General features: G+C 38.8%; 1 protein-coding gene across 1 annotated transcript in view; it reads right to left on the bottom strand.

Moving 5' to 3' along the window:
- The window catches only part of EDIL3 (EGF like repeats and discoidin domains 3), a 234,431-nt gene that overhangs the window by 139,907 nt on the left and 67,974 nt on the right, over positions 1 to 26,550 (bottom strand). The window lies entirely within an intron of this gene.

Below are 26,550 nucleotides of genomic sequence, written 5' to 3'. Positions count from 1 at the left end.
GCAGTGATTTAAAACTCAGATATTTTAAAAATCTGTTTATATAGTGACTCATCCCCAGGGTAATTATCTGTAATTTACTCTTTGCTGGTTTCAGAGGAGTGGAGAGGGGTTAAGATGGAGTTGCCTTGCTCAGCTGGGCTGGCAGAAGCTGGTGACTCACTGCTGTGGGTGGTGGGTCTCCATCAGCCTGGAGTCCTCCTTCTGACTGCCACAGACGAGCCAGAAATTTAACTAAAAAAAGGGCCCCAAAAAGTCACAGGCATCCCCAAGTCATGGTTTGATACCAGCACTGCATGACCTTAAGCTGTAAATTACCTTACAGGTTTAAAGCATTTCTCACAACGCATTTCTTCCCCTTTTAGTGCATCATTGACAAAACACAATAAGATATATGGCAGGAGAGATGTTGGATTTTATCTTCTTCAGAAAAAAAATCTGACGTTCACTTGGGAAAATTTAATTTTGATTTTCTTAGAGGGAAATAATACTGCATGACATAAGTGGGATAAAAAAAAAAAAAGCCAAGAAGACACAGGCAGGTTTGGAAAGCTTGTATCAAGTGACACGTCATCCAGCATTAGCTTAAGAGAGAAAATGCAGAAAGGCAATGCTTGGATAGTATCTGAATATCTACACCAGACTCCTGATTATTTCTGTTACTATGGTAGAAACCTTGACAGGTCTAGGAAAAAAAAATCTGAATTTTGAAGCATAAATATCTTGGTTTAGGCAGATATAGTGTAACAGCCTGCTATGCAATGTTATATCTTATGACACATAACTCTAGCTTTGCATTATATTAAAGCTTGTGTTAAGTTTATATTAATGTGATTTTTTTTTTAACATTCAAATAAAATGTTAGACTCGTATACAAAGGAATAAAATTAGATATATATATATATATATATAGCATTATCCCTATGGAAAATCTGTAGAAAAAGTCCACAAAATTATCCAAAGGAACAGTAAGCTCCAAGAGAAAATAACATTTTTCTGAATGCAGCATCAAAAATAAATTATAGTCTGCTCAGCATCAATCTCAGGGGTCTCAGAGGACCTGTGTGCAAGGAAGACTGACTGACTTCCCAAAATCTCAGCTGTAGTCATTAGGAATGTGATTTTAATGCTACAGATGTTTCGCTGAAAACATGTGCCTAAGAATCCTGTTTCTTCCCCCTCTCCACATCTGACAGAATTCAGCATCCACAGGCCCTTGGAGCAGCATTTGCCTCCTTCCTGCTTCAGCTGGCCAAGCTGGTTTTGCACTCATTCACGAGAAAAAGACAAAAACAAATCATTAAAAAAATCCCGAAAAAGTGCTACAAACACCCCAAACAAGCAGACAAGAGAGGCACAACAGAACAAACAGAAATGAACACAAACAAAGCCAGAAGGAACACACCAGGCCCCTCACCAGTGCATGGCAGAGATAACTCTCCATGAACTAATGGAACTCTGCTTGGGTGACAGATGTTCGATGGAAAACAAATATATTAATTAAGAAAGCCCAGAAATGGCCCTTGGCACTTGGTAAAGGAGATGCATCACTTTCCACAGGTTTACATCAATTTAAGCACTTAAAATCTATGAAAAAAACTTATTCTTTCTTCATTGTTTTACTTCAAGAAAAACGTATTCTAATAAAAAAGTGGGTGTCTGAGCAAAATGCTGTGTACTATTAAAATCTAGAATGCTAATGTCTTAAAATGACAGTCTTGGAAATTCCAATAAAAGCATCTAATCCATTCTCACTGGTCTTCCTTTTATACCAATCACCAGGGCTATCAGTGCTGAAGGAGAATATGTTTAAATATGTAAAAAAAATTATTATATGAAATACTACAATTTATAGAAGACAAGATTAGATAATGATATTTTTTTAAGTGCCTTCACATTTACACCTCTCTAGAGCAAGGCAGGAGTGCCCAGGTATTTTTCAGGATGATCTTTCTTATGGAAAACAGTGCAAAGAAATTAAGTTTTAAAGCAATTCTTGAGTTCTTAGTCAGCCCCAGTTCTTGCCAAGGATTCCAGTGCTGCCAAAGGCACAACACTACTGAAAATTTTAATTCTGAAACCAGGAGTAGTCTGCCATGGCCTGAAATATCACACAGTTTTACACACACACACACACACACACACACACACACACGATGCCATATGCAGATTTGAGAATATGTGAATGTTCCAAAAGAGCAGGAAATGTAATGAGAAGGTGCCCCTGGCACTCTGGTGCCCAAAAAATAAGTGTAGCCAAAAAGGTAAAAGTGGATAAAGCTGCAAATCAATGTGCAAATAAGTCTTTGCTTCTTTAAGTGTCAAAGAGCACTCTCCAGTAACCAAATGAATAATCTTAAAAATAAAATGCTAAAAAAAGGCTGTAAAATGCAGTTATAGAAGAAGGTACCTGCTAGCATCTGTTACTGTGGATGCAAAAACCTACCTGGGAATCCCCACAGTCACAGATAGAAAGCTTTGCCTTTCAAGACAAACAATTTCATCTTTTCATATTTCAGTCACTTGCCTGACGCTGTTTCACTTGGTTGTTTTGTGTGTTTTAAGGGAAATTTTACTACCTGTTCTTATGTGAATGCAGAATTTTAAAATAGCATCACATACCGCACTGCAAAGCCATAATGGTGAAAATACTTTTTATTTTATGGCTATTCTCCCACCTGGGGGAGAAAACAAAAAATGCAATAAAAGCCCACTCAGATGTTCACAGAATGCTTGCTGGCCCTGGGCTGGTCCAGGAGGCTGGATTAGGTCTCTTCATGTGGTATTTTATCTGTACCACACCACCTGAAAATATTCGATGTACAACATCCAGCAGCATAAAAAAAGGATTCAAAAGGCCATAAAAATGCCCCAAAAACAGATGAGAAAACAGCAGTTAAGACAAATAAACACCATCTCTATTCAGTCCTGTAATATCGTTCACTAATCTTAATGTGTGAGCTTTCAGTCACAGTATTTGCCATTTTTAACCCCAAAATAACTTCAACCAGCTGGCCTGCTGCCAGGCAACTGCACCCAGACTGTCCACTTTGCCTTGTGGAAACACATACTGGGAAGTTAAGTGAGTACACAGGAAAGCCCAGAGACTTTCAAACCCTAAAACTTCAGGATAAATACGAATCCTGAAATTATCAGTACTTTCCCAAATACTTTGTGAGTTTTGGCAAATTATCTAATGTGCCAATTGCAAAGTCTGTGCTGCCACCCTTTCTGGGCAACGAAGCTGTGTAAGCCAGCAGGCAGACAGCAACTTTATCATAAAACCATTAAGATTTGTCTTAAAACACAGAGCCACCAATATTAAAAGTCTTTAGTTTGAAATTAGGCGAGAAGGACTCAACAGCCACAGTTCCATAGAAAATACATCATGATGAATAAAACTGCATAGGACCAGGGGTATACACTTCTTGGTGGAAATAACTGGCTTCATTATAGGCCCTGCAAAAGAATTAACTGCTTTTTTCCTTATATTTATTCACAATAAGTCTATAGTACCCTGTCCAGCATGACTGGGGGCTGGCATGCTGCTTTAATACCATGACACGATCTCCATCACAGGAAACCTAAATTGCATATCGTGCCAAGAGAGGAGAATTCAAAGGAGCAGATGGCAGATGAATCGAGGGATGTGGTGTTGGAGGGGTCCCGTGCAGGGAGACACGCCGCTTTGGTTCAATGTGTGGTTTTTAATAGTTTTTTTTTTTTTTTTTTTTTTTTTTTTTTTTTTTTTTTTTGTAAATTCAGGAACAAAGGAAATGCCCTACCATAAAGCTGCACAGCATGAACACGGGTGTGGGAGAAGAATCAAGTCCTGGTGCAAGAAAGGCAAAAAAGATATTTTTAAATGAATAAAACACTATTTTCATTGTTCAGGTGGAGTTTGGAGACTGGAATTTACTGCTTAAGGAATAAAAGACACACAAGTACTCTCTTCTAACTTTTCTAGTTGGGCAGAAACAAAAGAAGATCCTGTGAACTTTGCAGGCAATACTGGGTTTATATTCAGCTTCAGTACAACCAGAATAAGTATCTATCTGAATCCATTATTGTTTAGCATTGAAAAATGTACATTGAAAAATATGTGTGATGTAGACTGTGGCAAAACGGTGTCAGTAATACCCAGTTTCAATAAAACACTGCCCTAATCTAAATCTCAAAAATTTATTACAACAGATCTGGGGTTAAAAAGAGTGATAATAAGCCTTATATCAATTTGTCAAAGGGTATCTGCAGAGGCCATGCTGAAGCCTGAGCTGTTTAAAAATAATACATTGTTCTGCCCTGAAATATGAGTGGTAAGGAAGCTTACTTTAAAACTTGGCCAATTTGAACAAACTTCTGTGTCCTACACTGGTTTTACTGAACACACAAACTCCTTTGCTGAGACCTGTACTTCAACAAAGAGGAATGCCAAACGGGAAACGTGCTCAAGTGTAAAAAAAGGTGGTTTTTCTCTCTCTTGCTCACATGAGCATGGGTTTGCAAGGTGCAAACTAGGCAAAAGGACTGTGATAGGAAATAGAAAAAATACACCTGGTATGAATCTCCTCAGAAATGCTGTATTTTTCCTCTTAATTTTCCATCCATTTAATTCTTAATTTTATTCAGAAAATAACTAGAAATTGAGGCCTTTTTTCATGAACCAGGGAAGATCATTTAGACTAATTTTTCTCTTATCTTGGTAAATAAAACAGTTGACTGGAAGCTAACAATTTACCAGCCTCTCTGAATTCACCCCTGAAAGACATATTTTCACAGCAGCCATCAGTGAGCACTCTGGTGCTCCTCCATGCCCTTCACTTTTCATTAGTGTAGGAGTCGGGGCTATTGATTTTGAGTTCTTCTCTCTCTAATTTTTTTTTTTTCTTCTTCTTTTAAAAGATGTTTTTATTTCATCCTGAGCGTATGGATTTTTCCATGTCTCACCCTCTTCCCCATACATTTCTCAGAGGACATTTATTCATTTTCAATGCAGGGTTTTGGGTTCCCAAGGGGTGCTTAGCACCCTTTCTTGTGGCTCCAGTTCAAAACCCTTCCCAACCAGCACCTCCCACTTGGAGGAAAAAAAAAAAAAAAAAAAGAGCTGCCAGGCTCTGGAGTGCTGTGCTAAAAATCTGCCCTTCATTTTTGGATTTTCCCCTCTTCTGTTCTGCAAACAGATGGCAAAACCTCTCCTTGCTGGAGGGAAATAATCCTTCCAGCTGATGTTGGATGGAGTCTAGAAGTCTTCCACGCATTCCCGTCTCACCGTGCGCCGTCCCAGCCCATCACAAAAACAAGGAGTACTATTATAATCTGCTCTCCTTGGCACTGGAGATGCTGGAAATGCTTTTTAACTTGGGTTGTTTCAGGTCAGAACAATGAAAAAAAATGCTTTTTGTCCTTGCTCCTGGGTTCAAGTAATGCCTTGTGTTTGACAAAAAGGCGCAAAGAAATGGGGCGTGCACAGAGACAGCTGGGCTGGAAGACACAGGGAATGGCTTCAAGCTGAAAGAGGACAGGGTTAGATGCGATATTGGGAAAGAATTCCTGGCTGGGAGGGTGGGCAGGCCCTGGCACAGGGTGCCCAGAGCAGCTGGGGCTGCCCCTGGATCCCTGGCAGTGCCCGAGGCCAGGCTGGACACTGGGGCTGGGAGCAGCCTGGCACAGTGGGAGATGTCCCTGCCCATGGCAGGGCTGGAATGAGATCTTTAAGATCCCCTCTAACCCAAACCATTCTGAGATTTTATGGTTATTGACATATGCTAAATTTAAGAGATTAATTTCCTTTTTTCTTCCATAGTCTTCCTCTCAAGCATTCAGGGTAAATACATTAAGTGTGTCATCCTGGAGATCTGGGAAAATGACCAGCAGATACTCCACATGGTGAAGAAAGCCTGAGCTGGAACTTGGTTGATTTTCATTACTGTTAAATACACTAACAGAAAATAAATTACCAGCTTGTCTTCTCCATCAACTGCTCAGTTCAGGACAAAACCTGAAAAATAATTTTTTTGTTTGTTTTCCTGTTTTTTAGGTTTTTTTCCCAACACCTATATGTTTTAAAAAGTGTATTTTAAGTAGAAGTGGAAAACTTTTTATTTGGGTCAACCAAAAAAATTTCCATGCTTGTAGTTAATCAACTCAACTTCAATCTTTTCATGAGAAAAAAAGAAAAACTCACCCGTTTTAAAGCACTTGGAATATTCTTTTTAAATGTTCAAATTTAGGCAACAATAAACACTCTCTCAAAAATTAAAATGAAAGTAATACATTTTCATAAATATTTTCCTATTTTTTTTAGGTTGCACTTCTTTCTGTTAGTTTTTAGGTCAAAGATATGTGTTTGTTTTTAAAGTTAAAAATTCCTTCTGAATTTAACACACGCTCATGAATAATTTGCATGGCCCCTGTGGCACTTTCCAGTTAATATTCATGCAAGGAAAAGTTCAGGTTCAGAACTGGGTGATCCAAATGCTAACAGATGCAGTTTTACTGCATTGTCAATTGCTCAACTTTATACAGCATTATTAATGCTAACATTAAATACTGACTTAAGTCAGTGGAGTTGCTGAAATCTTACAAGGACTTAAATTAAAGACAAAGACCAAATGAAAAAGACAGGAATTAATCCCCAACGCTAATTTTTTCCCCACCAAAACCTTTTTTCACCAGGAATTTTGGGATGATTTCAGCAAACAGAAAATATTCCTTTTAATGAAATCCACTGGGATATTAAAATTTACCTTAAACCACCTATTTTAAAGTCTATGTTAATTACTCTATACAGCACTCTGCAAGCTCTTTCTACATCAAAGATTGTAGTGACTAAGTTGAAGGTATGTTGAAGAAATCAGACATGAAAAATATCAGTCATGAAATATTCATCCGTTGAGCAAATTGCTCCACTTCATAAATATTCCATGTTTTAACCTAGTGAATTTTATCCATGACTCTGCATTAAAAGGACACAATGACACACTATAGATTTTAAAAAACACACACAAAGACACATATTCAAACATACATGCCCTACTCTCTATGTAAGCAGACAGAGAAAAGTGTCTGCTAAAACTAAACAGCCAATATTTGGCTGGATTTTCTTCACTTATCTGTCCTCTTCCTGATTCTCTGTTACACACAAAGCTTTTTAAATGAGATGCATTTTATAAGGATAAAAGTGACTGACTGAGTTTATTGTCTCCTGCTGACCTGGAATAAATCAATGAAATACACATTTATATTACTTTTCACTAGCTGTGCTTCTTTTACTGTACTACCTTGCAGTTTGAGAATTATTCTAATGGCCCCTCACATGACCTTATAATGTAGATACCCACTGAAATCACCAGAGCCTAGTCTAGCAAGGACCAAATCCCAGCTTACAACTCCAGGATAATTAATTCCTCCGCAATTAGGTCAGTCTTTCCCAGTAGAAAGCGGTCGTGTAAATTTTGCTACCATTTTGCCATAACTAATGCGAACCTCAGTGAGTGAAAGGCTTAGTGAGGTTCTTTTCCAGCTGTTACCCAAAATATTTTCAATCTCCACTCCACATGTAGCCCCAAAATTCTGGGGGAGGCCAGTAGTTACTGACATCTCTGCATAAAGGTCATCAATCAGGTCTCAAGAGAAAGTGTTTTTCCCGCCCTTTTTAGGTTTTCTGTTTGCTTCTTTTTTTTTTTTTTTTTTTTTAAATTAGTTTGGGTTTTTTTGTTTGGGTGTTTCATTTTGTTCTGTTTTTGGTTTTTTTTTTTTTTTTTGTGGTAGTGTTTTTTTGTTGCTGGGCTTTTTTTTGGTTGTTGGTTGAGGTATTGATTGGTTGGTTGGTTGGTTGGTTTTGTCTTGTTTGGGTTTTGGGTGTTGGTTTTTGGGTTTTTTTTTGTTTTGTTTTGGTTTGGTTTTTGTTTGTTTTTCATTTTGTGGTTTGGGTTTTTTTTGTTTGTTTGGTTGGGGATTTCAGTTTGTTTGGTTTGTTTGTTTTGTTGTTTTTTTTATAGGTTTTCTTGGGTTGCTTTTTGTTTTGGTTTCGTTTTTTTTTTTTTAAATCTTCCAGAAGCTTTTGTTCTCCTTGGGGGATAGGACAGCAGAATTTGATGAACTTTCCTTTTCTTCTTCATTCTTACACCTGATTTACCAAGCAACTTAAGCACTGACAGCAAATTGGGTAACTTGGTAAAAACTAAGAAATAGCAGATGTTCTTTGTTTCCAAAAGACATTAAGAAGGAAAGATGTTCATGGTGTATCCATGTTATCCATTGTCATGGTTTGACACTGGCGTGATGCCAGCGCCTCCATGAAAATGTACCTTTTTAAATAATTGCTGTGAGATGTGATCAGGAACAGAGCAGAGCAGGCCCAAACTTAGTAACAAAGGAAAGAACTTCATTAAACTACTTCTACTATAAAAACTACAAACACTAAATCCTGGATGAAGACTTTCCAAAACACCCCTCTCCTCCCACCTAATTTCCAAACAAACTCAACGGTGAGACACCACTCAGGTTCCTGATCAAGTTGCCACCCTTCAGATATTCGAATACTCAGTCTTTCAAGGGAGACAGGAGTCTCTCCTGTGCCACAGACTCCCCAGGAAACACAGTTGCCACCCTTGTGTTTCCATGTCACACATGGCGACCGCCCGGAGAAAATCTGCCATGGTGACACTCTCCTTTCCATGTCACAGTGCTCTCACCACCGTGCATGGACAGACTGCTCATAGGGCTCCTTTAAGGATGCTTTGCCATGGACCAAAAGAGACAACAGTTCAGTTTCTCATTGCGGGACTACAGTCCCCCCCATTTTCCCCTGGGGCTGAGGGTCCAAGAACAGAGGTCTTCTTCTCCTCTTCTTCTTCCTTGAAGATAGAGGGCTTCTCCACACCTTCTCTCTACTCTTCTGTTGGTAATCACTGAAACAGGTCTCCTGACACACCAATGCACCACCCTAAGTGCAGCTTCTGTTAGGAGAATTTGGTTCAGTCTATGGCTAACAAGAGAAGTCCAGCCACAAGCCACTCCATCATCTCCTTCCAACTCGAGAATTTCTTCTTCCATCATCTCGGATCCCAGACTGTCTCTCTTCTACTTCAAATCAAGGAGGAGCAATATTTTACAAAGCCTTCATTTCTCAGGAAAGGGTTAAAAGCTCAGACTCCCTGGACGGCTGATATCTCTGCCCAGCAGCCGATTCCCAAGGCCAAGGCTGGGTGCCTTCCCCCACCCCTTCTCCTCCGCACCGGCAAAGTTACAGGTGCCGTCCGGACTCTCTATCTCTTCCTTCTGGGGGGGGGGATGACAAAGACATCTCCGCTTCTCTCCACCCTTCCATCCACAGGAGCTGGCTCGGTTCCAGTCCTTCTACCCCTCGGCTCACCTCGACCAGGCCGCATGGCTTCCCCTCCCCCACCCAGCCCCATGGCTGGGCAGGGGAGATCTGCACAGCACCCTGACCGGAACCAAAGAGAGCGAGCTCTTGGGAGTTCTTGCTTTTAAACTCCTGTGATCTCAGAGGCATATCCCTATCTTCAGTGGTCACTCCAGGTGCCAATATCCAAACTTGACCACTGATTGGTTTGACTCAGCTTCCTGAAAAAAATCACTTCCATGTCAAACCACGACATCCATAAAAACTGAACCAGTAAACTTAAGGAAAATAAAGTGTTTTCTGTCCATATTCCATCTTCTTCAGGTTCTAAAGTCCTCTGGCCTTTCTTAGACACCTTGAAACCTGTTTAAGGATATTTCTGATCAATTTTCTTGCTCTCCACTCCATAGTGGCATAGGGGATGCTGTTTTTTCCTTTAAAAAAAATCTGAATTATTGGTCAAAAAAAAATCCTTCCGATCAAAATCTTGAAAATCAGTTAGAATTTCTTACTTCTCCAATAAAATTATACTTGGAAGTTGCCACAACCTTATGCTTTGTTTTCATAGGTTGTTTTTCTCTTTTATTTCCAGTGCCAGTTGTACCTGATGTTATGATAACTCAAGGATTCATCTGGACCCACAGCAACCCCATGTTTAAGAACACCTTCTAAACTGTGTTGAAAATGCTCAATAGTACTGAAAAATTACAATTTCACATCCAGTTTTATATTGAGTTACAGCCATTGATAGTATTTGGGTTTGAATGATATCTGCAATATCCAGTTGTCTACATGACAGTGGTTCTGCTGAGTGTCTGCAGGCCAGATCAACATATTTTCCTGCTTAATGGCTTTTCCATCAGCAATTTATACAGTCTTTTATTTGTAAAATATATATTTCCTATTAGATTTCCTATTATTATTTTTTATTTTCATTTTTATTTTTTATTTTTATTTTTATTATTGTTTTCCTTTTATTATTTATTATATTATTATCATATTTCCTAATATATTTCCTATTTATCCAATGATCAAATAATTGCAGTATCACAAAATTATTTAAGTTGGAAAAGACTTCCAAGATCATAGAGACCAGTCTGTGCCCTAAGCCCAGCTTGTCACTTCCCTGGTCTTCCTGGCCACACTATTTTTGATACAAATCCTCCTGCTGTTTTATATGCCATCCATTTTCCATCATCTCACCCACTCTTTCTCAATAATAAGAATAAATATTGCAGTCAATGAGATTCCTGAACACTGAGATATAAAACATCTTTAAAAAAAAAAAAAAAGTAAACACATAAAATTAATTTGGTGCCTCCTATAATGATTTTGAAACAGATTTGGGTTAAGTTTTCTGGCTCTTGTGTCTACATTTCGACAAAGGCTTGAAAATATCAAAGAAAGAGAAAATTGACAGAAATGTTACCAGAACAGGAAACAGTAGAAATAATCAGATGAGGGTTAGAGTGTTCTGTTACTTGATTGATTAAAACATAAATAGAGAAGCACCTGAGCACTATTTATACATAGAAAATAAATCCAGTGCTGAAAAGCTGGTTTTGTTTGTTCATTTGTTTAATTGTTGACGCCCACCTCAAAACAAGAAGTGGCATTTCTATACGAAGTTGTAACTGCAGATTGTACCACAGTGGCACTCAGGTCAAGGAACAGGGGGGGAAAAAAATCCCTGAAATACTTATAACCTAAACAATGCCATTTTCCTATTACTTCTAGAGCAGAGACTGCCAGCTAGATCAGATGGGTTTCTCCCACCTTATCAAAGTCCCTTCTCTAAATCCCCTCTTCTTCCTGGATTTTATCCTATTTGTAAGATTCCTGGGGAAAGCAAAGCTTGGGGAGGCTCTCTGGACTGCAGGCAGCAATATTTGGGTGTGATTTACAGAGGTCATCCTGCATGTCCTACTGATGGCCTGTTCTACTCCTAATGTTGATGAATCCTCACAGACAGACACAAATCTAACTGTACTTGAGTTGTAACTGGTGAATAATGGGTCCTGAGCACCTGTTAAAAATGTTAAAGTGCACGCAGACTATTTTTTACATTTTTTATTTGTTCTAGTCTCTGTGAATGCACGGCTCTTGCGTACTCAGCTCCTCTGCCAAAAGGTTTGGTAACCCTTCTCCAGTCTGAGAGGATATTTCCTATGCTCCCAAATAGTGGAAATATGTGGTCCTGCAACTGATATAGCCCTTCAGATCCCATTAAACCGCCAAAAAAACCTCAATTTCCCTTAAGTTTCTCTGGAACCGTGCAGTCACTTCCCTCTCCCTGTCTTGTGATGCTGTTCAGCTGCTTTGCTAGGCTGTTTTGATTCCTTTTAATCAGGCTGCCTTCATCACTTTGTTCTCACCAGGCAGGCCATCACTGCTATGTTTCACTGTACTGCACTCTGGTTTTCTATTAATCACATCCTCTTTGCTGCTCCAGTTCTTACCAGACAGGGTGTTGCCACTGTGATTCGGGTACCACACACTGGCTAACAATGTGAAAAAAAAAAAATTGCTATGTTTATGCTGCTAAACTGTCTCTTTCCTATCCAAATATGGTCGTGAAGGCTGTAAAAATGCAAATAAACAAGATTTATAGTGCCACCCACAAGTCCTGTCTCCTCTTCTACTCAACCTGTAGAGTTCTCAGGCTCCAAGCAGAGCTGTCACACCAAGCCAAGTGCCTTCAGCACAGAAAATCTAGATTTTAGGGCTGCCAAGTCAAAGCAGAGCTTTGCAGCTACTATGGACCATTTTTGAATGAACACAGTTCATGAGAAATGCAGATGCAACACTCCCTGTTAGAGAGTATGAAATTAACTTCAGTGGCAAATGAAATTATTAAAAAAAAGCCATTTAATTCAACGCTCATTAGCCAGATTATGGTATTTTTAATACATAATTTTCCTAAACAAGGGTCAGGTATCTCTCCAAAAGTATTGCCACCAGTTTGATTTCAGCCAGACCAGACAAAACCTGTGTAATTTAATTATTTCTGTATTTTACTGTAAGATGCATGAAAGAAATGCTTGACACATCCCAGTTCTAATCAGTATCAAGATTCATAGCCTGCTAGTTTAATATTTACATTCCTTATTTTAGTAAATTTTTTTTTGTTTCATGGTCTTTGGGCATTCATTTATTCACCTGCAATGCTTGAAACACAATTAATTTATTTTATTTTGAGTTACTGATTCTTTTGAACTGCTCAGGTTTCCTCCCACCTGGGAGGGCAAGTGATGGAGGCACCGATGTTTCAGAAGCATGCACCACCTTGCATTCAGACTGATATATTCATTTACTTTGTTTATGCTACATTGGTCAGGATCTGTTGGTTGAATGTAAGTAAAACTGATCCCAAAGTCGCCACCAGAGAGGGCAAAGTTAATCCACTGCTCACTTTTGTTGCTGACTTAGGCTAATGTATTGTTCAGCTACGAGCTAATGACTACTGCAGATGTTTCCTATTTCATGCCAGGAAAAGCAGAAGCTGAAATTAAATATTTTCTTTTTATGACTGTCATCGTTCCCCTTATAAATCACAGCCCATTCAGTCATATTTTTGAATAAATCAAATGACACTGACAACGCAGTTTTGCTATCTGCAAAAATTAATCTTAAAGGAACAAATTCTGGCCTCATTAGGCTGTTCATAATGAATAATATAACTGGTGATTAAAAAGTTGACCTGCTTAAGAAGGAGAGGAAAGTAATAGGGATTTTTAATCAAGACATGCTTCTCTCTCTCAATTGCAGCAAGATTACATTTGTACTTGAATATGTTGGCATACATCTGTCTTCATGTTATTTCACACCCTTACAGCCCTCATCTTAGTTAACACACGGAGAAAACCAAGACCACTTCAAAAAATTATTTTTGTTTGATTTAATGTCAGTTCAAATTGAGTTGGACAGAACTGGATACTTAATATGAACTGGATGCTTTATATTTCTTGATAATGGTAATATAATACACTGAGATTTAGCTCTTAAAATTATTTTTCTTACTGGGTTCGCAGGGTTTCAAGTCTTGATCCACAACCAGGGTTCTGTTGAAAGCCTTGATGCCAACACTGCCTGTGCAAATGAAGATCTTGTGCCAACACAGGGCTGCAAAAATTCCTCAGAACCTTTTCTCAGGTGTATCTAAGTAGTTAAGAATCTTCAATAATGATGAAAACTCCTCCTTGCCACAGTAGGAATGTTTTTAGTTTGTACTGTCCCAACAGGAGAAAGCTAGTTAATGTAGGGGAAAAACACACCTGCCGTAAGAACATGGTTTTTGTGTGCAGAACTAAACTCAAAAACATGTCTTGGAGAATCTGAAAATGGTGTGGCAGTGTTTTATAATGTCTTCTCATCACCATTAGACAAGTATATTCTGCTGAGTCCCATAATACTCACTGTAGATTCTCACTGAGAATATAATTTTCATCTTTATTAAATGCAAGTTGTTGGAACTGAGCTTTCAACCCATTATAAAGGTCTAGTCACTGAAACTGCTGAATAAATTAGGAAACAATAAATGTTTTTTTAATGAAAATATGGATAACATAATAATATATTAGTATCATGTTGGAGAAGAAATGGACATAAAATATCTCAGTTCTTCAGCACATTTCTAATAACATGCTCCCTTTTCTTCAGGTACGTCCTTTCTTGTCACATCCCCATTGATGGCTTTTGCACCAACACGTCTGACAGTCTGGGGACTAACATACTTTTTTTTCTTCTTGCTTTCTTGTTGTTTTGTTGTTTGTTTTCTTGTTGTTGGTTTGGTTTTATAGCGGTTATTAAATGTTCATTCACAACCAATCCATTTAAATGTGCATTTGGAAGCTGCAGTTGCTTCCAGTCTACGTTGGAAATGAGACAAAGGCATCATCAACAAATGAGAATTTTTTTTTTTTTCTGCCCTGGTTCTGTCTGCATTGTGAAACACATCAGACTCCATGAAAACTCCTAAGTATATTTAGAAGGAACAGAAACTCTAAGGCAGTTGCCACAGCAGCAGTTGTTCTTTCCTCTCTAGTTTTCCCTACACCTGCATTTAGCAGGACCAGTTGAGCAACCAGAGTCAGCAGAAGCCAAATAATTACTGCTGTTCAAAGCCACGAGGATCTACAAAAAAACCCAAACTGGCTGGGATTTAGAGAAAAGACTCTGGAATTTGCAGATATCTTGGATTTCCCCCCTGAAACTCTGAATCCACAGGCAGATCACTCCCAACCCTGCCTTCCAGAGCGTGGCATCCTACTCAGGATAAATATCTGCAAGTCCTGGAACTTGTTTCAGTGATCTTTTTGGCTGGATAAAAGGAGAAAAAATTGCATTACCCAGAGGACATGACTTTCTGCAATAACCTATGTTTATGTGGATACAAAGGGAAAAGGCCAGGAAGAATTGTCTATGAATGGAAATGCAATATGTGAAGCATCTCCATGAGGATTCGAAGTCTGAGCTTTTGTATCCTGCTGTCTATGAAGAAGATGGCAAAACTAAGTATTCCAGGATATTTTGACCACTTCTGTTAGTCTGTTAGGAGATAAGTGTAGGACATCATTAAGGCTGGGAGAATATGGATTGTTCAGCCCAGAGAGGAGGATTTGGAGTGACCTCACTGTGGCCTTGCAGGGCCTGGAGGGGCTGCAGGAAAGATGGAGAGAGACAATTGCCGAGGGCTGGAGGGACGGGACACAGGGAACGGCTCCCAGGGCCACAGGGCAGGGCTGGATGGGACACTGGCAATCAGGAATTGTTCCCTGGCAGGGTGGGCAGGCCCTGGCACAGGGTGCCCAGAGCAGCTGGGGCTGCCCCTGGATCCCTGGCAGTGCCCGAGGCCAGGCTGGACGCTGGGGCTGGGAGCAGCCTGGCACAGTGGAAGGTGTCCCTGCCGTGGCAGGGCTGGCATTGGGTGAAATTTAAGGTCCCTCTGAACCCAAACCATTCTGTGGTTCCAGGATCAGAGTACTATGGATATGGCCAGGCAAAGAAAGCACATTGTATATGCATGTCTCATAACCATCCATGCGAAAAAAAAAATTAAAACTTGCATGCATTCATGCAGATTGGAATCAGATATCTGTCAAAAGCATAAATCAGAAGAGTAGAACTACACATATTTGTACCAGTTATGCATGAAGTGACACATAAACCGAACAGAATCATAAACACCAAGGAAGCTGAAGTGTGATTTTGCCGAATCGTGAAGCTCTTGAACTGTGCCTCACTCTTTTCCTAATTTCAGAGGCAAAAAATTATGGTCAGGTCTGAATCAACCTTCTGAATTTTCCAGACTTCATAATTCCCTGATTTAGACTGGTGCCATTCCAGTGCATGTTTCAAAGTGAAGGTGGTATTGATAACTTGAGAGTTTGTACCCCAAATTAGCATTCTAATATTACAGATATAGCCACAGGGGAGCAGCTGAAACATTAATTTCAATCTCATTGATTAATTTCTTCTAACCTAGGAAATAATATATTGACTCTCCTAACTCATGGTGCAATGTCAGTTCTCAAGCAGGTTTTTAGCTCAAGTAATGCACATGAAATACTAGCTCTGCAACCATAATTCAGCATGAAACCTCATGCCTTAATAATTCTGGTCATTAATATAACATAAATATAAATTAATTATTATTAATCATTATTTTATAGCATCATCTAGTAGGAGAAAGCTGTACATCTGTGGTACAACCTGGAAAATACCCGTCAAAATCAGTATCTCTAAGCTGAATTATTCACATGCTTCAAACAGTCAGGATGTCGCTCAAGTCCTCATTATGCTCATTATCCATGAATGCACAAAAAGATGAGCACGTGGCATGTAGTGTCTTTTCACCCCAAAAGAACCATCCCAGATAATTTACTGGGTAAATGAAGGAGGAAAAATGGGGGTATTTCAGCCGTGGTATTAACACCTGACAAGAAAAGGTATAGCAATAAATCCAGACAAAAACTAAAACCCTAAAATGGGGTAGGAAAGGTGGACACCCCTCTGGCATTTTTCTTCCTGTTATTTTGACTGATAATTTTCATAGCTAACTAATTTTTTATTATATTTTATTATATTATCTCATATATAATTCCCCTGTTTTCTTGGTTCCTTGCAACAAAATATGCATTAAATCTGAAGCCTAACAGGAAAAAAATTCAGGCATAGACTTCGAATGGAGTTCCTGTAATTACACATACATTTGGGGAAAAAAAAATAAAGAAAAAAAGAAAGAACAACAAACCATTCAAGAACTAAAGCATTTAGTTACTCCCCTTAGGAAAATGTGGAGTAAATGAATCCCTTGCTGAAAAAAGTTTAAAGGCCTCATCTGATCTATATCAGCATAACTCTTCTACATTCTTCTAAAACTGTAGAGGTTTTAGAAGAGCAACAGTGCTCAATATCCTCAGCATACTAAAGAAAAAGGTTTATTTGCTCAAGACAATACTAGTTTTATATATTCCAGTTTAAAATCTTCAACAAGTTAATTTACTATTCTGGAACTGAAAAAAAAAAATTGTAAGGGAGCAGATATATCATTCCACAGTATTTTAGATGCTTAAGGGGATTTTGCATATGGATGATGAACACCAAAGACCCTTAAGCAAGCAACTTAAGAGAGATTTTAAACCAAAAAAAGGAATAAGCATAGAAAGGAATCAGATGACAGAGAGTTACACAGTGAAAAGAAATTTCTGAGCTACTAAGTAGCAACTTTTCCCAGTTGGAAATATTAAATTTATTAGGAGAAACATTTGTGTACTCTTGTTCTTCTGCTTCTGCGCAGAAGTATTTTTATTACGGGAGAAAAGCAAAAGGGTTCCTGGACTATTGCATCTTTTTTTGTAGTAGCAAAGATGCATTTCCTTCATTCATTACTTAAAAACAAGTAAACATACATGGAGAGAAAAAAGTAAGAAAAAAATATGCCAAAGAATGATGTATTTTGCTCTGCTTAATGAGCCCTTCATATAAATAGTTTTGAAAAAGAAAAATCTGGTAAAAAACTTAAAGAGGAAAAGGAAAAAAACAACAATAATGTCCATCTGTCTCTGGATCCAATGTTCAGCTTTTAATTTGTGTTTCTCTTACTCTGGAACCAAATTCCATTTAGAGCTTACATTAAGTTCAACATCACCAGGTTTTCCATCTGATCATTTTTTCCTAAGAAGTATAAAATCTTCTAATCTGAATCTCCTAGGATGCCAGAATTAACATCTCATTAAAGACCAATTTGCTTTTTCAGCTAAAGAATCAGCTTCCTTCTGGCATTTTTATTTTTTAGCGAGTTGCTTCCATACTGTTGAGTCACATCCTTCTACATAAAAATCCAGGAGAAAGCTCTATTATATAAAATGGGAAAACAAACAGAGGCAGCACTTCAATAACATTTCTTAAGTCAAAATTTTATAAGAAATTATGTTGTCTGGTCTCTTAAAAACCACCAAAATTATTTACTTTGCATTAGCCAAGAAGCTAAAGGAACAGGAAAATAAAGCTACTACTCCATTGCTAGCAAAACCAAATACTAATTAATCCTGATCATGATGGTACCTAGTGATTCCTAATCTGTAAGAATTAATAACTCCTAATAAGTGGTGTATTTCAAAAGTACAAAAAGTCCTTCAATAATTAATTTCTCTAGAACCTGAAGATCTCTAGTATTTGTCAATGATAATGGTATGCATAAAAAGAATTATCTGGCAATAGAAACTGTCTTAAAGGCAGTAACAATTGATTAGGAACAATAAGACAAAGATGGTTTCCATGTAATAATAATAATAATAATAATAATAATAATAATAATAATAAATTATAATTATAATTCAAAAGTGGTGAGAGATCCATTTTCAGCGCCAGGACAGGGACACCAAAGGACAAAGTCAATAAGACATGAAATATCACAAGAAGCAGCTCAGCAGCTGTGTCAGCAGTTCTCACAGGCACCTGGACCACTCCAGAGGTACTCATGGATGTGAAAATGTGCAGGATATTGTGTACTAGAATATTTATTTCATTAGATCTTGATGTGTCATGTGCTCTGCTGCTTTAACCCGATGCAGCTTCTGCCCACCAAGACATCTTCTCTTTGGAGTGGCTGAATTATTTGAACACTTCTCTTTCCAGACAATGCTAAGAGCACCTATCCAAAGAGCAATTTTCCCCTGTCTGTCAGCATGAGCTCTCCAGACTTTTATGTGCAGCCTATTTCACTGGCAGGTCTGACAAAACATAACTGGTTTATTCTACCTACTTCTTTTGAAGCTGGTTTAAAAAATATATAAGGCCATAGGTACAACACGTTTCTGGGGAAAATGCTTTTTTTTTTTCCCCTCTGTTCTTTTTTTTCCTTCTCTTCTTCACCCAATAAAACAGGGAAAACCTTATGGAAATGGAGCTGGCTCACTAGAGATGCCTTCCTTCCAGTACACACAGCCCAGGCTGTGTCAACTCCTACTCCTGCAGCACCATGCCTTTAGCAGGCTCTCTGTACTTGGAATTTCCAGTTAAAGAACACCTGGATGGAAAGCCCACACCTCACAGTTTGTCACAGCTCTCCATGACCTATATTCATGATTTTCTGAGTATTTTTGCATGCAAGGCTTGGCATCAGTGTTGGAGCTTTTAATCAAAACATCATGCACTGCTGAGTCCTTCACCCCTCCAGCTGAAAGCAGAGGTTGGCAATGAGTTTTTGCAAATAAGCCCATGCTCACAAACTTTATTTTTCTTTGTGAGGTCCCATCCTTAGCAGTAGGCCTGCCAACATGGGGCCGGATGTTTTCCATTTGCCCTTTTAATTAGATGCATAAAATGCATAAAATCTCCTTCAGAGTGGACGACTGCTCACCTTCCAGTGTGTGACCTGCTGATCCCTTACCAGTTTGCACCTCCAAATAAAAAATTTGCAGACAGAAAGGTAAGAAAATGTGATATCAGTTCCAGCATGGGGTTCATTCAGCAGGGGACTTCTCATTCAGGTGTGAAAGTTTTCACTGCCTACAAACATTGTGCATGGTCACATTGACCTGTGGTACCACTTACTCTTTTAAGGTCTGTCAAGTATTTCAAAATGCTTTATAAAATAAATATTCTGATGAAACCCAACAGAATATTAAGCACCCTTTTTACAGGTGCCAGCAGCATTCTGAGATGCGTTAGGAAGAGCACTGCCAGCAGGTCAGGGCGGGTGATCCTTCTCTTTGCTCAGCAAAGGGACACATTCTCAGTGGTGTGTCCAGTTCTGGGTCCCCATGGGATGAGAGGCACAAGGACACTGTGGAGCAAAGGGACACAAAGATGGGGAAGGAACTAACTGCAGGATCATTCACACAAAGGGCAAATTAGAGGTGAAGAAGTCATCACCCGACTTTGCTCAGCTTTTGTGGGGTCCCACCTGGAGCACTGTGCCCAGGTGTGGTCCCTGTTATGCCAAACAGAGGTTGGCAGGCTGGGCAGGGTGCAGGGAAGGGCCACAAAGAGGATCCAAGGGCTGGGAAGTCTGACTTGTGGGGGAAGGCTGAGGGACGTGGGTTTGCACCTCACCTCGTGTTCCACTGTTGTGGTGGTCAATTTCTTAAGTTGAATGTTCTATGTTCCAATATAATGGCATGTTCCAGTGTCCCCTGAGTTATTATAGCTGGTTTCTCCCCTGTGTTATGCCCTCCTACCCAGGTGTCCCTCAAAGAATCCACTCCTTTCTTTCCAGATCCTTCCCTGCCTGCCAAGGCAACCTGGCCCCTTCTCCCTGTCTGTCAGCCCAAACCCTACCCTTTGTTCCAGAAAGTTCCCTGTCCCTCTCCAGTCCCTATCCGGACCCTCTCTCCTCGCCTTGTTCTGGTTCGTTGTAGCCCTAAAGGCCACACCTAAAAGGACAAGGGGTGAGGGGTCCAAGAGCCTCCTGGGGAGGCTGTGACTGCACACCAGAGGAAACATTTTCACCACAACAATGAACCGCTGGAATAGCCTCCCCAGGGAAAGGGTGGATTCCCCAGCATTAGATATTTTCAAGATTCAGCTGGACAGGGCTCTGGCCCATCTTGCCTGGACCGTGATTTTGCCAAGAAAGTTTGACCCAGATGATCCTTGAGGTCCCTTCCAGCCTGGGGTTCTATGACTGTGAACTCCCATTGTTGCACCCTCTTCACCAATTGTGACTCAAAGCCTTATTTTGCCAATAAATCAAAAATTGGCAATCAACACCAAATGCAATTTTTTTGGCAGAAATATTATAAATGATGACTTACAACATTTTCTGCCCTGCAGTCAATGCTATTTATCAGGCTATTCTGCTTGCATGCATTCAGACCACTCAATTTAGATTTCTGTGCATTATGCACTCTTCAGGCTACCCAAAAACTAAACATTAGGGCTTAATTTGTCAAATTATTTTTATTAATATGTATTGATTGCTTTTAACAGAGCTCCATAACCTGCGAGAACATCTTGATTATGTGATAATTTCTGTTTAAAAAATGTGTTTTGCATTTAATTCCGCATAAAAGACTGCTGTGTTGCAGAAATGTGAAGCTCTAGGGTTTAGGCTTCAGAATAGAGTACTGAGAAATGCCCTCAACATGCAGAAGACCTGCAGGGATGAATTTGTTTTCAATCCCTCCCCTCCCTCTCTCTCTCACTCTTTTCCCAGAAGAAACTGCCCTTTAACCATGGAACCTGATTATTCTTGCTGAATTCAAATAAACACAGGCCCACCTCACCTCAGACGTTAATCTTCTGTCACAAACAGAGCCACTGAAATGTTTTTTGGGAGTGAGAATATCAGCAAAAAGAGAGCAATTTCCTTTGCAATTTTTTTTTTCCAAATAGCGAATCAGTGTCAAGAGAAAAGCATGACAGTTCACTGAAGAAGAATTCACAGTTATATAATGAAGTCTTCCTCCTGACAATGAGAAACGCGGTGAGTAAGTCACTTTGCATAAATTTTGCTAATATAGGAATAAATATAGCCAATTTGGGTGGCTCTACACTCAAAGCAGTGACAATAGGTGCTGAAATCTTGAGTCCACACTCTATTTCCCAATATCCTGGGCAATTTGCACCCAGAACTGTGTTGCATTAGGGAGAGGAGTGTCAGCAGGCCAGGGGATGTGATTATTTCCCTAAAATCAAACAGTCAAGCTTGAAGAAAATAAAAAATAAAGACACCAGAGCCAGGGACTTCTCAGTGCTACCTAGTGACAGCACAATGAGAAAAGAAAGCTAAATTTCACAAAATTGCATTTAAATATATTTGGACTTTTGGGATTTGTCCGTTTGTCTCCTTGCTTCTTTTTCTGCCTGTGAGGGTGATCAAGCAGTGGCACAGATTGCCATGAGAAGCTGTAAAGTCTCCATCACTGGAAATATTCAAAACTCAACTGGAAATGACCCTCAGAAACCTGCACCCCTGGGTCATCCATTGAGAACTGGGGTTAGGCTACAGACCTCTGCAAGTGCCTCACATCTTCAAGTATTCTGATTTTGTGAGGGCCAGTGCTATAATTTGCTTTATACCAGGCTACTTTATTTACAGCTAAGGTGAATACTTTCATATCAATTGCATACTAGATGCACATGACAGTAAGTAATTTGAATTCTTTGGTGAGGGTGGATTCATTTCGCTGTGTCTACCTTGGGAAATCCATTAGTACACTTGTTCAACGTGTGGTGCAAACAAGCCTCCTTAAAAAAAAGAAAGACAAAACACACATGGTAAGGCTATAAAAGCATCTTTGAAATCACTCAGTCATTTCTAATCATGGCATTGAAAAGCATCTGCAAGACTGACAGGAAGTGACTGACAGCACTTTTATCTGTACTAATTTTTTTCAGAAGCCCTTGTCAGTGCAGAGGTCAGGAAAGCAAAAGTGGAGACTTAGGTTGTGCAAATAAAGTCACAAAACAAACAGATCAGAGCATTCTGGGCCTAATCCATCTCACTGAATTTTTATTTAACAGCCTGAAAAGGGAATAACTCCTTTGATTCCTGCGCTTCTGGCCGAGAGACAGTAGCTGTCAAAGAAATAGTTTACTTTGGATACTAGGAAGACTGAACTGATATGGAAAACTGCAACATGCCACACAAGGAACCCCTCAATCACTTCGTAATCACTTGGAAGAATAAAGATGCCATGGGAAACTGGCATCTCTGGTTCACCTTTCAGCTCTTCTCCCTTCACTCAGCCTCCATGCTGCCCTTAAACCCAACTTCCCTTGATCATTAACCATAGGATCATTAACTTGCCTTTCCACCCTTCCAAAATGCACACAGGCATTTTTTCAGCATGTTTTTCAATAATGAGATCCTCTCAGTGAGAGCTGACATAAAAGGTACAGACACTTTCCAAAAGGATGCTGGCAGCCCATTTGACATCAGTTTGTTTTTTTTTTTTTTTTTTTTTTTTTTTCACTTAAATAAACTAAACATGTTCACCAGTTTATCCTCTCAGACAGTTATTGAACTTCAGACTTGGAAGATCAAAACCAAGTAGTTTTAAGATGCTCAGATTTCAAACGTGAACATGGTCAACTCATGGAACACACTCACATTGCCTTATGGCATAATAAAGTTAATAAATTATTTGTCTTGTCATTAAGGTTGTGTTTCTCCCCCTGTTTTCCCTTATGCACACACTAAACAAAACAGGAGTAATTTTTATTTCAAAGAAAACTCCCCTCAGTGTCATTTTATAGATCCCCTCGTGTGCTGTCCATGGCTAATTAGTCACACAAGTTGACAGGCAGCACATTAAGAGTTTTCCGAAGCAGAATTATTAATTAATTACTCCTATTAATTGTCTGCAACAGTTGTTGTTTATTGCATTTTGATAATTTACATGATTCCTGAGAATTACTTGTGAGTTATTTAAAAGATGTAAAATCTGCCAACTACCCCGTAATGCATTTCAATGCCAATATTAATTAACTGAAAATAATTTTTTTCCATTTAGGTGAAAATTAGTTTCCATATATCTAGGCAGGAGTCTGCTGAAGAGTTAACTTGGACCATAGTGTTATTACTATCTTTGGAAAACATCCTTCTCTTTGGAATGTTTGATATAATCACCTTTTATCTGTTCAGCCAAATCCTTTTTCACCTCGCTGGAGGATGTGCTGTACTGAAAACAACTAAACACACACATTCTCCTGTCTCTATCTTATCCTCTGCCAGTTTATCAGATATTTAAAATCGGCTAGAGCACTGAGAAACCTGGCCGCACAAATGGGGTGATATTACAGATCTATCACCTCATCTCAAATCTTTCAGCACAACTAAGTTTGGTATACAAGTACACATAGGAAATAAAGTGGGATTTGCCATTAACGAAAGAGTAGGGTCAGAATGGGAATAGCAATTGAAAGTATACAAATTACTCTCACAAGCATTTTTTTATAAATTTTGTTTTAAGCACACTCAGAGCTACAGGGTCAGAAAAAAAAATGAAGTATGGCAGAAAAGTAATATTTTTCCATGGGTAAATTTATAAAAACACATAATTGATTAAACTTATTAGCTTGAAATTGGTATTATCATGAACATCGGGTTATTTTAAATTTTATTTCTATTAAGGTAATAAAGGAAGCTGCATTCTTGAGTATCCATACAGCTCACAAACTGTCTGGAGTATTTGTTGATCTGTTTAGGGAAGACTTCTACCTAAATGTTTGATCTTCCTGGGTACTTGTATGCATAGTTCATGACTCGCTGTCTGAATGGGACTGCCTTTTATTTACCCACATTAATGCATGATTAAGTAAAATCCCTGTTGTCTTTTACTGTGAAAATCCTCCTGTTTAAGGTATGTCCCTTGAAAAATTTATTACTTCCCAGCAGGTGCTGAGTTCAGCAGTGCATCCTGTCATTGCACAAAGTCTCTAATGAGGGGGATGCAGACAACACCAAGCTGCTTTTAAAATTTTCTGTGCAGCCCTTTTGAGGGAGACAGAGTGGCACAGGCTATTCTCTGTGCTGTTTTCTTTGGTTTTTCCCCTCACCCTCCTCTTTTCTTTCCTATAAGGTACCTCCTGACATCCTAAACACTAATTTTTAACTTAGTGTTTTCAACTACACAGAAAATTGTCAAGAAGCCTTTTCTGAGAAACGAGGGATTAAGAGATTAGCTTTTGGGCAAAAACTTATTAAAAAGCCATAGAGGAGCAACCTTTGCTAGCATTCCTTCTTAAATCATACACCTAATAAACACTCTTAGTAAAAGTGACCACTCAGGGTCTTGCACTCCTGGGCTCCTCTAGACACATCTTACAACATTATTTTACTTTAAACACTTCACTATTTGAATTAATGCATCTGATTGACTCACAGCTTACACTCAACACCATTATTTTCATTGGAAAAAAAAAATCAATTTATTTTCTTGAAATACCTTTTTTTTTTTTTTCCCAGTGGCTTATATGACTGTATACAGGGTTACATAATGCAGAATGATCTTTTACTAAAAAGAAAAGATTATTTTGAAACCTATTTTAAAGTTTTTAACAAGGCTAGACTGAATCCATACATGTAGCAAACAAGACCAACACAAACTAAATTAACATTCTGGGTTTTATTTACTATAGGAATATTAATAGGTTCTTTATTTAACCACTGTTGTCCAGGAGATATTCCCCATGGATTGCAAAACTAGAAATGTAACATCCTGCTTCTGTAAGTGCCGCGATTGCCACACATTGTCAAGTTATTTACTTATGCTTTAGTTTGTTTACAAAACTGAGTTTTTGTTGAAGTGGTTGAAGATGTTAGTTAAGTATATGTGTATCTTTTAAAGCCCTATTAATACTCATCTGCTAATTACAGTGACAATTATCACAATATGATTTTTTTTCTCCAGATTCAGTCATGTCTGGCATCCTCCCAATCATGTGCAATGCAATTTCCCACCAGCCAAGTACACAGTAAATCCAAAATTTTCCTGAAGTGAAGCCATGTCTAGGCTTTTTTAGGGTAGCATGACATATATCCGTAGGACAAATTCAAGCACTGATAAAAATTATAGGGAAAGGGATGGAAAATAAGATTTGAGGCAGTGTCTCCAGGCTTCTTGTGTGGGAAACAAGCACCTCCTTGTGCAACTCAAATTTTAGGTGGCAACCAGCTGCAGCGACATTTTAGAGTCAGAAAAAATTGCAGCTGGTGTCTGAACTTGATCATTCTCCCACAGGAACTAGCTCTGTTTCTTTGCAGAAAGTTTAACCTAAAATGAATCAACTTAAATCCAAATTCCCTTACAACTGCATTATGGACACTTGGAATTCACTGTCAGAACAGCAGTAGCAGCATTTTCAGGAAAGGGAATGAGCAAAAAACCCTCATAAACAGAACAGCCCTTTATTTCTGTGCTAAGTTCTGCTCCCTTTTGCCCTATGGCAGACGCACTTAATCCACAGAACAGTGAACCTTGGTTCTCTCTGTGTAGTTCTTTGAAACATATTTATTAAATTAAATAATTACTAAAAAATGAGAACCACACAGATTTAGGAGAGTTGTAGTGTTGAGCCCAGCTGTAACAGTTCCATCATTTTGCTCTGTAAATATATTTTTGTGCCTTCTTTGGGATAGTACAAGAGCTCAGTTAACTTTCACTGAGCTGTCTACCTCCACTTTTTCCTTCAGATTCTCATTTTCTTCTTAAGTTTTCTTAATATGGAGGCTTGGCCTGCTGGATGTTTTGGATCTACCACTCAAATTTAGTCTTATTTTGAGTCAAGTGCACATCACAAAATTTCAGTACGTTTGACTTGTGCTCTATGCACTCATCTGATGACTAATTACAGCCTCCAAATGGACTATTATTTTGAAATTCAAACCAGTGACCACTATGTGTTACTCTGGTTTTCTCCTATGCTGTTCCTGTCTCCTCGTCTGTATAAGAAATTAGTCTTTACTCTGGATAAAAGTTTATCAGCATAGAACTATCAGAAATAAAGATTTGAAGGGCACTTGACAAAGAAGGATACATAGAATTATCATAGAATTATCTAGAATTGGTCTTTGAAAAATGTTGGCAACTTTCAAGCCACCACTATGGACTTTTTTTGTGAACCACTGGACTTTTCTGAGTAATTACGTTCTGCAGATGCCATTTCAACTTAATTACTTAACTTCCAACTGTTAATTATTATAGAGATGCCTATGGCACAGATATAAGGTTAGAAAC

Source organism: Anomalospiza imberbis, chromosome Z, assembly GCF_031753505.1.
Source record: "Anomalospiza imberbis isolate Cuckoo-Finch-1a 21T00152 chromosome Z, ASM3175350v1, whole genome shotgun sequence".
Lineage (NCBI taxonomy): Eukaryota > Metazoa > Chordata > Aves > Passeriformes > Viduidae > Anomalospiza > Anomalospiza imberbis.
The sequence above is the reverse complement of the archived record's forward strand: the minus strand, read 5'-3'. Positions and strand labels throughout refer to the sequence as shown.